A 10,537-nucleotide genomic window follows, 5' to 3' on the forward strand; every position below is an offset into this window, starting at 1 on the left:
TCCACATATACCGTCAAAGTTACTTCGAGTGATCATAGCTTTTTTAAACAATGATCTATTTTTCACATTTCAATTTCCAAGAGCAGTTATTTCTATTTACAAGTAATCTAAATAGCTCTGGGATCAAAAGTATTGTACGTGGTTTTAAAGTGATCAGAGAAGACTGATCAATATGAATGGGACGTGTTGATGGAAGGGAATTTCGATATCTTAATCTTGAGTTTTTGGATTCGATTCCGACATGAATAAGCTGATATTCTTAAGCATCTGAAGATGTTGTTACCATTCGGGGGTGTGTAAAGAAATAATATTTCTTCATCTAACTTGAAATATATTTACATGATGGTTACAAGTGTCCATATATTGCCTCCAGATGACATCGAGATACAGTTCATGATTGTATGTAGTGCATGGCTCCGTGTTAGAGCACTAGTGCCATGAGCTGAAGGTTCAAGGTTTCATTCCCGATAAGGGATAAATCAGAAAAATAGTCATGTTTCAAACAATTTGTAATATTTTTACCTGATTGTCACAATTGTCCATATGTTGTCTGTAGATGACATCGAGATACAATTACAGTTTAAACATAATTCATGGCTCCATGGTAGAGCATCAGCTTGAGATGCTGAAGTCGTAGGGTTCGATTCCCGACTAGACCTGAATCAAAGAAAGATTCACAAATTAACGAAGACGATGCTGTTATCGCACCAACCTAATTTGTGGTTTTTAACGTTTAAATAAAAAACTATAAGACCAATAGAAAAATAAGCCTGATTTCCGTGATTTTCATTCAATTCTGAATCGAAATCATGTATTTTAAGCTTAATTTGAAATTTGGCCAAAAATGAAAAAGTGGGAAGGGTATAGCCTTCCCACTTTTGCCAAAATCGGCCAAAAACGACATCTGTTCAAATTCTCCAAAAATCACACGATATAATCGAAATTAAACGCTGATTTCGATTTAGTTAATGGTTTTCTGGTTAAACTAGCCGTTTTAAAAATTAACGAAGACAGTGCTGTTAGCGCACCAACTTAATTTGTGGTTTTTAACGTTTAAATAAAAAACTATAAGAACAATAGAAAAATAAGCCTGATTTCCGTGATTTTCATTCAATTCTGAATCGAAATCATGTATTTTAAGCTTAATTTGAAATTTGGCCAAAAATGAAAAAGTGGGAAGGGTATAGCCTTCCCACTTTTGCCAAAATCGGCCAAAAACGACATCTGTTCAAATTCTCCAAAAATCACACGATATAATCGAAATTAAACGCTGATTTCGATTTAGTTAATGGTTTTCTGGTTAAACTAGCCGTTTTAAAAATTAACGAAGACAGTGCTGTTAGCGCACCAACTTAATTTGTGGTTTTTAACGTTTAAATAAAAAACTATAAGAACAATAGAAAAATAAGCCTGATTTCCGTGATTTTCATTCAATTCTGAATCGAAATCATGTATTTTAAGCTTAATTTGAAATTTGGCCAAAAATGAAAAAGTGGGAAGGGTATAGCCTTCCCACTTTTGCCAAAATCGGCCAAAAACGACATCTCTTCAAATTCTCCAAAAATCACACGATATAATCGAAATTAAACGCTGATTTCGATTTAGTTAATGGTTTTCTGGTTAAACTAGCCGTTTTAAAAATTAACGAAGACAGTGCTGTTAGCGCACCAACTTAATTTGTGGTTTTTAACGTTTAAATAAAAAACTATAAGACCAATAGAAAAATAAACATGATTTTTGTAATTTTTATTTAATTCTCAATCGAAATCATGTATTTTCCGCTTAATTTGAAATTTGGCCAAAAATGAAAAAGTGGGAAGGGTATAGCCTTCCCACTTTTGCCAAAATCGGCCAAAAACGACATCTCTTCAAATTCTCCAAAAATCACACGATATAATCGAAATTAAACGCTGATTTCGATTTAGTTAATGGTTTTCTGGTTAAACTAGCCGTTTTAAAAATTAACGAAGACAGTGCTGTTAGCGCACCAACTTAATTTGTGGTTTTTAACGTTTAAATAAAAAACTATAAGAACAATAGAAAAATAAGCCTGATTTCCGTGATTTTCATTCAATTCTGAATCGAAATCATGTATTTTAAGCTTAATTTGAAATTTGGCCAAAAATGAAAAAGTGGGAAGGGTATAGCCTTCCCCCTTTTTTGCCAAAATCGGTCAAAAACGACATCTCTTCAAATTCTCCAAAAATCACACGATATAATCGAAATTAAACGCTGATTTCGATTTAGTTAATGGTTTTCTAGTTAAACTAGCCGTTTTAAAAATTAACGAAGACAGTGCTGTTAGCGCACCAACTTAATTTGTGGTTTTTAACGTTTAAATAAAAAACTATAAGACCAATAGAAAAATAAACATGATTTTTGTAATTTTTATTTAATTCTCAATCGAAATCATGTATTTTCCGCTTAATTTGAAATTTGGCCAAAAATGAAAAAGTGGGAAGGGTATAGCCTTCCCACTTTTGCGGATCGGCCAAAAACGACATCTCTTCAAATTCTCCAAAAATCACACGATATAATCGAAATTAAACGCTGATTTCGATTTAGTTAATGGTTTTCTGGTTAAACTAGCCGTTTTAAAAATTAACGAAGACAGTGCTGTTAGCGCACCAACTTAATTTGTGGTTTTTAACGTTTAAATAAAAAACTATAAGAACAATAGAAAAATAAGCCTGATTTCCGTGATTTTCATTCAATTCTGAATCGAAATCATGTATTTTAAGCTTAATTTGAAATTTGGCCAAAAATGAAAAAGTGGGAAGGGTATAGCCTTCCCACTTTTGCCAAAATCGGCCAAAAACGACATCTCTTCAAATTCTCCAAAAATCACACGATATAATCGAAATTAAACGCTGATTTCGATTTAGTTAATGGTTTTCTGGTTAAACTAGCCGTTTTAAAAATTAACGAAGACAGTGCTGTTAGCGCACCAACTTAATTTGTGGTTTTTAACGTTTAAATAAAAAACTATAAGAACAATAGAAAAATAAGCCTGATTTCCGTGATTTTCATTCAATTCTGAATCGAAATCATGTATTTTAAGCTTAATTTGAAATTTGGCCAAAAATGAAAAAGTGGGAAGGGTATAGCCTTCCCACTTTTGCCAAAATCGGCCAAAAACGACATCTCTTCAAATTCTCCAAAAATCACACGATATAATCGAAATTAAACGCTGATTTCGATTTAGTTAATGGTTTTCTGGTTAAACTAGCCGTTTTAAAAATTAACGAAGACAGTGCTGTTAGCGCACCAACTTAATTTGTGGTTTTTAACGTTTAAATAAAAAACTATAAGACCAATAGAAAAATAAACATGATTTTTGTAATTTTTATTTAATTCTCAATCGAAATCATGTATTTTCCGCTTAATTTGAAATTTGGCCAAAAATGAAAAAGTGGGAAGGGTATAGCCTTCCCACTTTTGCCAAAATCGGCCAAAAACGACATCTCTTCAAATTCTCCAAAAATCACACGATATAATCGAAATTAAACGCTGATTTCGATTTAGTTAATGGTTTTCTGGTTAAACTAGCCGTTTTAAAAATTAACGAAGACAGTGCTGTTAGCGCACCAACTTAATTTGTGGTTTTTAACGTTTAAATAAAAAACTATAAGACCAATAGAAAAATAAACATGATTTTTGTAATTTTTATTTAATTCTCAATCGAAATCATGTATTTTCCGCTTAATTTGAAATTTGGCCAAAAATGAAAAAGTGGGAAGGGTATAGCCTTCCCACTTTTGCCAAAATCGGCCAAAAACGACATCTCTTCAAATTCTCCAAAAATCACACGATATAATCGAAATTAAACGCTGATTTCGATTTAGTTAATGGTTATCTGGTTAAACTAGCCGTTTTAAAAATTAACGAAGACAGTGCTGTTAGCGCACCAACTTAATTTGTGGTTTTTAACGTTTAAATAAAAAACTATAAGAACAATAGAAAAATAAGCCTGATTTCCGTGATTTTCATTCAATTCTGAATCGAAATCATGTATTTTAAGCTTAATTTGAAATTTGGCCAAAAATGAAAAAGTGGGAAGGGTATAGCCTTCCCACTTTTGCCAAAATCGGCCAAAAACGACATCTCTTCAAATTCTCCAAAAATCACACGATATAATCGAAATTAAACGCTGATTTCGATTTAGTTAATGGTTTTCTGGTTAAACTAGCCGTTTTAAAAATTAACGAAGACAGTGCTGTTAGCGCACCAACTTAATTTGTGGTTTTTAACGTTTAAATAAAAAACTATAAGACCAATAGAAAAATAAACATGATTTTTGTAATTTTTATTTAATTCTCAATCGAAATCATGTATTTTCCGCTTAATTTGAAATTTGGCCAAAAATGAAAAAGTGGGAAGGGTATAGCCTTCCCACTTTTGCCAAAATCGGCCAAAAACGACATCTCTTCAAATTCTCCAAAAATCACACGATATAATCGAAATTAAACGCTGATTTCGATTTAGTTAATGGTTTTCTGGTTAAACTAGCCGTTTTAAAAATTAACGAAGACAGTGCTGTTAGCGCACCAACTTAATTTGTGGTTTTTTTAAATAAAAACTATAAAATAAAAAAAGTTAAACAATAGAAAAATAAGCCTGATTTCCGTGATTTTCATTCAATTCTGAATCGAAATCATGTATTTTAAGCTTAATTTGAAATTTGGCCAAAAATGAAAAAGTGGGAAGGGTATAGCCTTCCCACTTTTGCAAAAATCGGTAAAAAACGACATCTCTTCAAATTCTCCAAAAATCACACGATATAATCGAAATTAAACGCTGATTTCGATTTAGTTAATGGTTTTCTAGTTAAACTAGCCGTTTTAAAAATTAACGAAGACAGTGCTGTTAGCGCACCAACTTAATTTGTGGTTTTTAACGTTTAAATAAAAAACTATAAGACCAATAGAAAAATAAACATGATTTTTGTAATTTTTATTTAATTCTCAATCGAAATCATGTATTTTCCGCTTAATTTGAAATTTGGCCAAAAATGAAAAAGTGGGAAGGGTATAGCCTTCCCACTTTTGCCAAAATCGGCCAAAAACGACATCTCTTCAAATTCTCCAAAAATCACACGATATAATCGAAATTAAACGCTGATTTCGATTTAGTTAATGGTTTTCTGGTTAAACTAGCCGTTTTAAAAATTAACGAAGACAGTGCTGTTAGCGCACCAACTTAATTTGTGGTTTTTAACGTTTAAATAAAAAACTATAAGAACAATAGAAAAATAAGCCTGATTTCCGTGATTTTCATTCAATTCTGAATCGAAATCATGTATTTTAAGCTTAATTTGAAATTTGGCCAAAAATGAAAAAGTGGGAAGGGTATAGCCTTCCCACTTTTGCCAAAATCGGCCAAAAACGACATCTCTTCAAATTCTCCAAAAATCACACGATATAATCGAAATTAAACGCTGATTTCGATTTAGTTAATGGTTTTCTGGTTAAACTAGCCGTTTTAAAAATTAACGAAGACAGTGCTGTTAGCGCACCAACTTAATTTGTGGTTTTTAACGTTTAAATAAAAAACTATAAGAACAATAGAAAAATAAGCCTGATTTCCGTGATTTTCATTCAATTCTGAATCGAAATCATGTATTTTAAGCTTAATTTGAAATTTGGCCAAAAATGAAAAAGTGGGAAGGGTATAGCCTTCCCACTTTTGCTAAAATCGGCCAAAAACGACATCTCTTCAAATTCTCCAAAAATCACACGATATAATCGAAATTAAACGCTGATTTCGATTTAGTTAATGGTTTTCTGGTTAAACTAGCCGTTTTAAAAATTAACGAAGACAGTGCTGTTAGCGCACCAACTTAATTTGTGGTTTTTAACGTTTAAATAAAAAACTATAAGAACAATAGAAAAATAAGCCTGATTTCCGTGATTTTCATTCAATTCTGAATCGAAATCATGTATTTTTTAATTTGAAATTTGGCCAAAAATGAAAAAGTGGGAAGGGTATAGCCTTCCCACTTTTGCCAAAATCGGCCAAAAACGACATCTCTTCAAATTCTCCAAAAATCACACGATATAATCGAAATTAAACGCTGATTTCGATTTAGTTAATGGTTTTCTGGTTAAACTAGCCGTTTTAAAAATTAACGAAGACAGTGCTGTTAGCGCACCAACTTAATTTGTGGTTTTTAACGTTTAAATAAAAAACTATAAGACCAATAGAAAAATAAACATGATTTTTGTAATTTTTATTTAATTCTCAATCGAAATCATGTATTTTCCGCTTAATTTGAAATTTGGCCAAAAATGAAAAAGTGGGAAGGGTATAGCCTTCCCACTTTTGCCAAAATCGGCCAAAAACGACATCTCTTCAAATTCTCCAAAAATCACACGATATAATCGAAATTAAACGCTGATTTCGATTTAGTTAATGGTTTTCTGGTTAAACTAGCCGTTTTAAAAATTAACGAAGACAGTGCTGTTAGCGCACCAACTTAATTTGTGGTTTTTAACGTTTAAATAAAAAACTATAAGACCAATAGAAAAATAAGCCTGATTTTCGTGTTTTTTTTTTTAATTCTGAATCGAAATCATGTATTTTAAGCTTAATTTGAAATTTGGCCAAAAATGAAAAAGTGGGAAGGGTATAGCCTTCCCACTTTTTGCCAAAATCGGCCAAAAACGACATCTCTTCAAATTCTCCAAAAATCACACGATATAATCGAAATTAAACGCTGATTTCGATTTAGTTAATGGTTTTCTGGTTAAACTAGCCGCCTTTTAAAAATTAACGAAGACAGTGCTGTTAGCGCACCAACTTAATTTGTGGTTTTTAACGTTTAAATAAAAAACTATAAGACCAATAGAAAAATAAGCCTGATTTTCCGTGATTTTTATTTAATTCTGAATCGAAATCATGTATTTTAAGCTTAATTTGAAATTTGGCCAAAAATGAAAAAGTGGGAAGGGTATAGCCTTCCCACTTTTGCAAAATCGGCCAAAAACGACATCTCTTCAAATTCTCCAAAAATCACACGATATAATCGAAATTAAACGCTGATTTCGATTTAGTTAATGGTTTTCTGGTTAAACTAGCCGTTTTAAAATTAACGGAGACAGGTGCTGTTAGCGCACCAACTTAATTTGTGGTTTTTAACGTTTAAATAAAAAACTATAAGAACAATAGAAAAATAAGCCTGATTTCCGTGATTTTCATTCAATTCTGAATCGAAATCATGTATTTTCAGCTTAATTTGAAATTTGGCCAAAAATGAAAAAGTGGGAAGGGTATAGCCTTCCCACTTTTGCCAAAATCGGCCAAAAACGACATCTCTTCAAATTCTCCAAAAATCACACGATATAATCGAAATTAAACGCTGATTTCGATTTAGTTAATGGTTTTCTGGTTAAACTAGCCGTTTTAAAAATTAACGAAGACAGTGCTGTTAGCGCACCAACTTAATTTGTGGTTTTTAACGTTTAAATAAAAAACTATAAGAACAATAGAAAAATAAGCCTGATTTCCGTGATTTTCATTCAATTCTGAATCGAAATCATGTATTTTAAGCTTCAATTTGAAATTTGGCCAAAAATGAAAAAGTGGGAAGGGTATAGCCTTCCCACTTTTGCCAAAATCGGCCAAAAACGACATCTCTTCAAATTCTCCAAAAATCACACGATATAATCGAAATTAAACGCTGATTTCGATTTAGTTAATGGTTTTCTGGTTAAACTAGCCGTTTTAAAAATTAACGAAGACAGTGCTGTTAGCGCACCAACTTAATTTGTGGTTTTTAACGTTTAAATAAAAAACTATAAGAACAATAGAAAAATAAGCCTGATTTCCGTGATTTTCATTCAATTCTGAATCGAAATCATGTATTTTAAGCTTAAATTTGAAATTTGGCTAAAAAAAAAAAAGTGGGAAGGGTATACTTCCCCTTGCCTTCCCCTTTAAAAAATCGGCCAAAAACGACTCTCTTCAAATTCTCCAAAAATCACACGATATAAATAATCGAATTAAACGCTGATTTCGATTTAGTTAATGGTTTTCTGGTTAAACTAGCCGTTTTAAAAATTAACGAAGACAGTGCTGTTAGCGCACCAACTTAATTTGTGGTTTTTAACGTTTAAATAAAAAACTATAAGACCAATAGAAAAATAAACATGATTTTTGTAATTTTTATTTAATTCTCAATCGAAATCATGTATTTTCCGCTTAATTTGAAATTTGGCCAAAAATGAAAAAGTGGGAAGGGTATAGCCTTCCCACTTTTGCCAAAATCGGCCAAAAACGACATCTCTTCAAATTCTCCAAAAATCACACGATATAATCGAAATTAAACGCTGATTTCGATTTAGTTAATGGTTTTTTGGTTAAACTAGCCGTTTTAAAAATTAACGAAGACAGTGCTGTTAGCGCACCAACTTAATTTGTGGTTTTTAACGTTTAAATAAAAACTATAAGAACAATAGAAAAATAAGCCTGATTTCCGTGATTTTCATTCAATTCTGAATCGAAATCATGTATTTTAAGCTTAATTTGAAATTTGGCCAAAAATGAAAAAGTGGGAAGGGTATAGCCTTCCCACTTTTGCCAAAATCGGCCAAAAACGACATCTCTTCAAATTCTCCAAAAATCACACGATATAATCGAAATTAAACGCTGATTTCGATTTAGTTAATGGTTTTTCTGGTTAAACTAGCCGTTTTAAAAATTAACGAAGACAGTGCTGTTAGCGCACCAACTTAATTTGTGGTTTTAAGTTAACGTTTAAATAAAAAACTATAAGAACAATAGAAAAATAAGACTGATTTTCGTGATTTTTATTTAATTCTGAATCGAAATCATGTATTTTAAGCTTAATTTGAAATTTGGCCAAAAATGAAAAAGTGGGAAGGGTATAGCCTTCCCACTTTTGCCAAAATCGGCCAAAAACGACATCTCTTCAAATTCTCCAAAAATCACACGATATAATCGAAATTAAACGCTGATTTCGATTTAGTTAATGGTTTTCTGGTTAAACTAGCCGTTTTAAAAATTAACGAAGACAGTGCTGTTAGCGCACCAACTTAATTTGTGGTTTTTAACGTTTAAATAAAAACTATAAGAACAATAGAAAAATAAGCCTGATTTCCGTGATTTTCATTCAATTCTGAATCGAAATCATGTATTTTAAGCTTAATTTGAAATTTGGCCAAAAATGAAAAAGTGGGAAGGGTATAGCCTTCCCACTTTTTCCAAAATCGGCCAAAAACGACATCTCTTCAAATTCTCCAAAAATCACACGATATAATCGAAATTAAACGCTGATTTCGATTTAGTTAATGGTTTTCTGGTTAAACTAGCCGTTTTAAAAATTAACGAAGACAGTGCTGTTAGCGCACCAACTTAATTTGTGGTTTTTAACGTTTAAATAAAAACTATAAGAACAATAGAAAAATAAGCCTGATTTCCGTGATTTTCATTCAATTCTGAATCGAAATCATGTATTTTAAGCTTAATTTGAAATTTGGCCAAAAATGAAAAAGTGGGAAGGGTATAGCCTTCCCACTTTTGCCAAAATCGGCCAAAAACGACATCTCTTCAAATTCTCCAAAAATCACACGATATAATCGAAATTAAACGCTGATTTCGATTTAGTTAATGGTTTTCTGGTTAAACTAGCCGTTTTAAAAATTAACGAAGACAGTGCTGTTAGCGCACCAACTTAATTTGTGGTTTTTAACGTTTAAATAAAAAACTATAAGAACAATAGAAAAATAAGCCTGATTTCCGTGATTTTCATTCAATTCTGAATCGAAATCATGTATTTTAAGCTTAATTTGAAATTTGGCCAAAAATGAAAAAGTGGGAAGGGTATAGCCTTCCCACTTTTGCCAAAATCGGCCAAAAACGACATCTCTTCAAATTCTCCAAAAATCACACGATATAATCGAAATTAAACGCTGATTTCGATTTAGTTAATGGTTTTCTGGTTAAACTAGCCGTTTTAAAAATTAACGAAGACAGTGCTGTTAGCGCACCAACTTAATTTGTGGTTTTTAACGTTTAAATAAAAAACTATAAGAACAATAGAAAAATAAGCCTGATTTCCGTGATTTTTATTTAATTCTGAATCGAAATCATGTATTTTAAGCTTAATTTGAAATTTGGCCAAAAATGAAAAAAGTGGGAAGGGTATAGCCTTCCCACTTTTGCTAAAATCGGCCAAAAACGACATCTCTTCAAATTCTCCAAAAATCACACGATATAATCGAAATTAAACGCTGATTTCGATTTAGTTAATGGTTTTCTGGTTAAACTAGCCGTTTTAAAAATTAACGAAGACAGTGCTGTTAGCGCACCAACTTAATTTGTGGTTTTTAACGTTTAAATAAAAAACTATAAGAACAATAGAAAAATAAGCCTGATTTCCGTGATTTTTATTCAATTCTGAATCGAAATCATGTATTTTAAGCTTAATTTGAAATTTGGCCAAAAATGAAAAAGTGGGAAGGGTATAGCCTTCCCACTTTTGCCAAAATCGGCCAAAAACGACATCTCTTCAAATTCC

The sequence above is a fragment of the Daphnia magna genome, unplaced genomic scaffold, assembly GCF_020631705.1.
Source record: "Daphnia magna isolate NIES unplaced genomic scaffold, ASM2063170v1.1 Dm_contigs114, whole genome shotgun sequence".
Classification (NCBI taxonomy): Eukaryota; Metazoa; Arthropoda; class Branchiopoda; order Diplostraca; family Daphniidae; genus Daphnia; species Daphnia magna.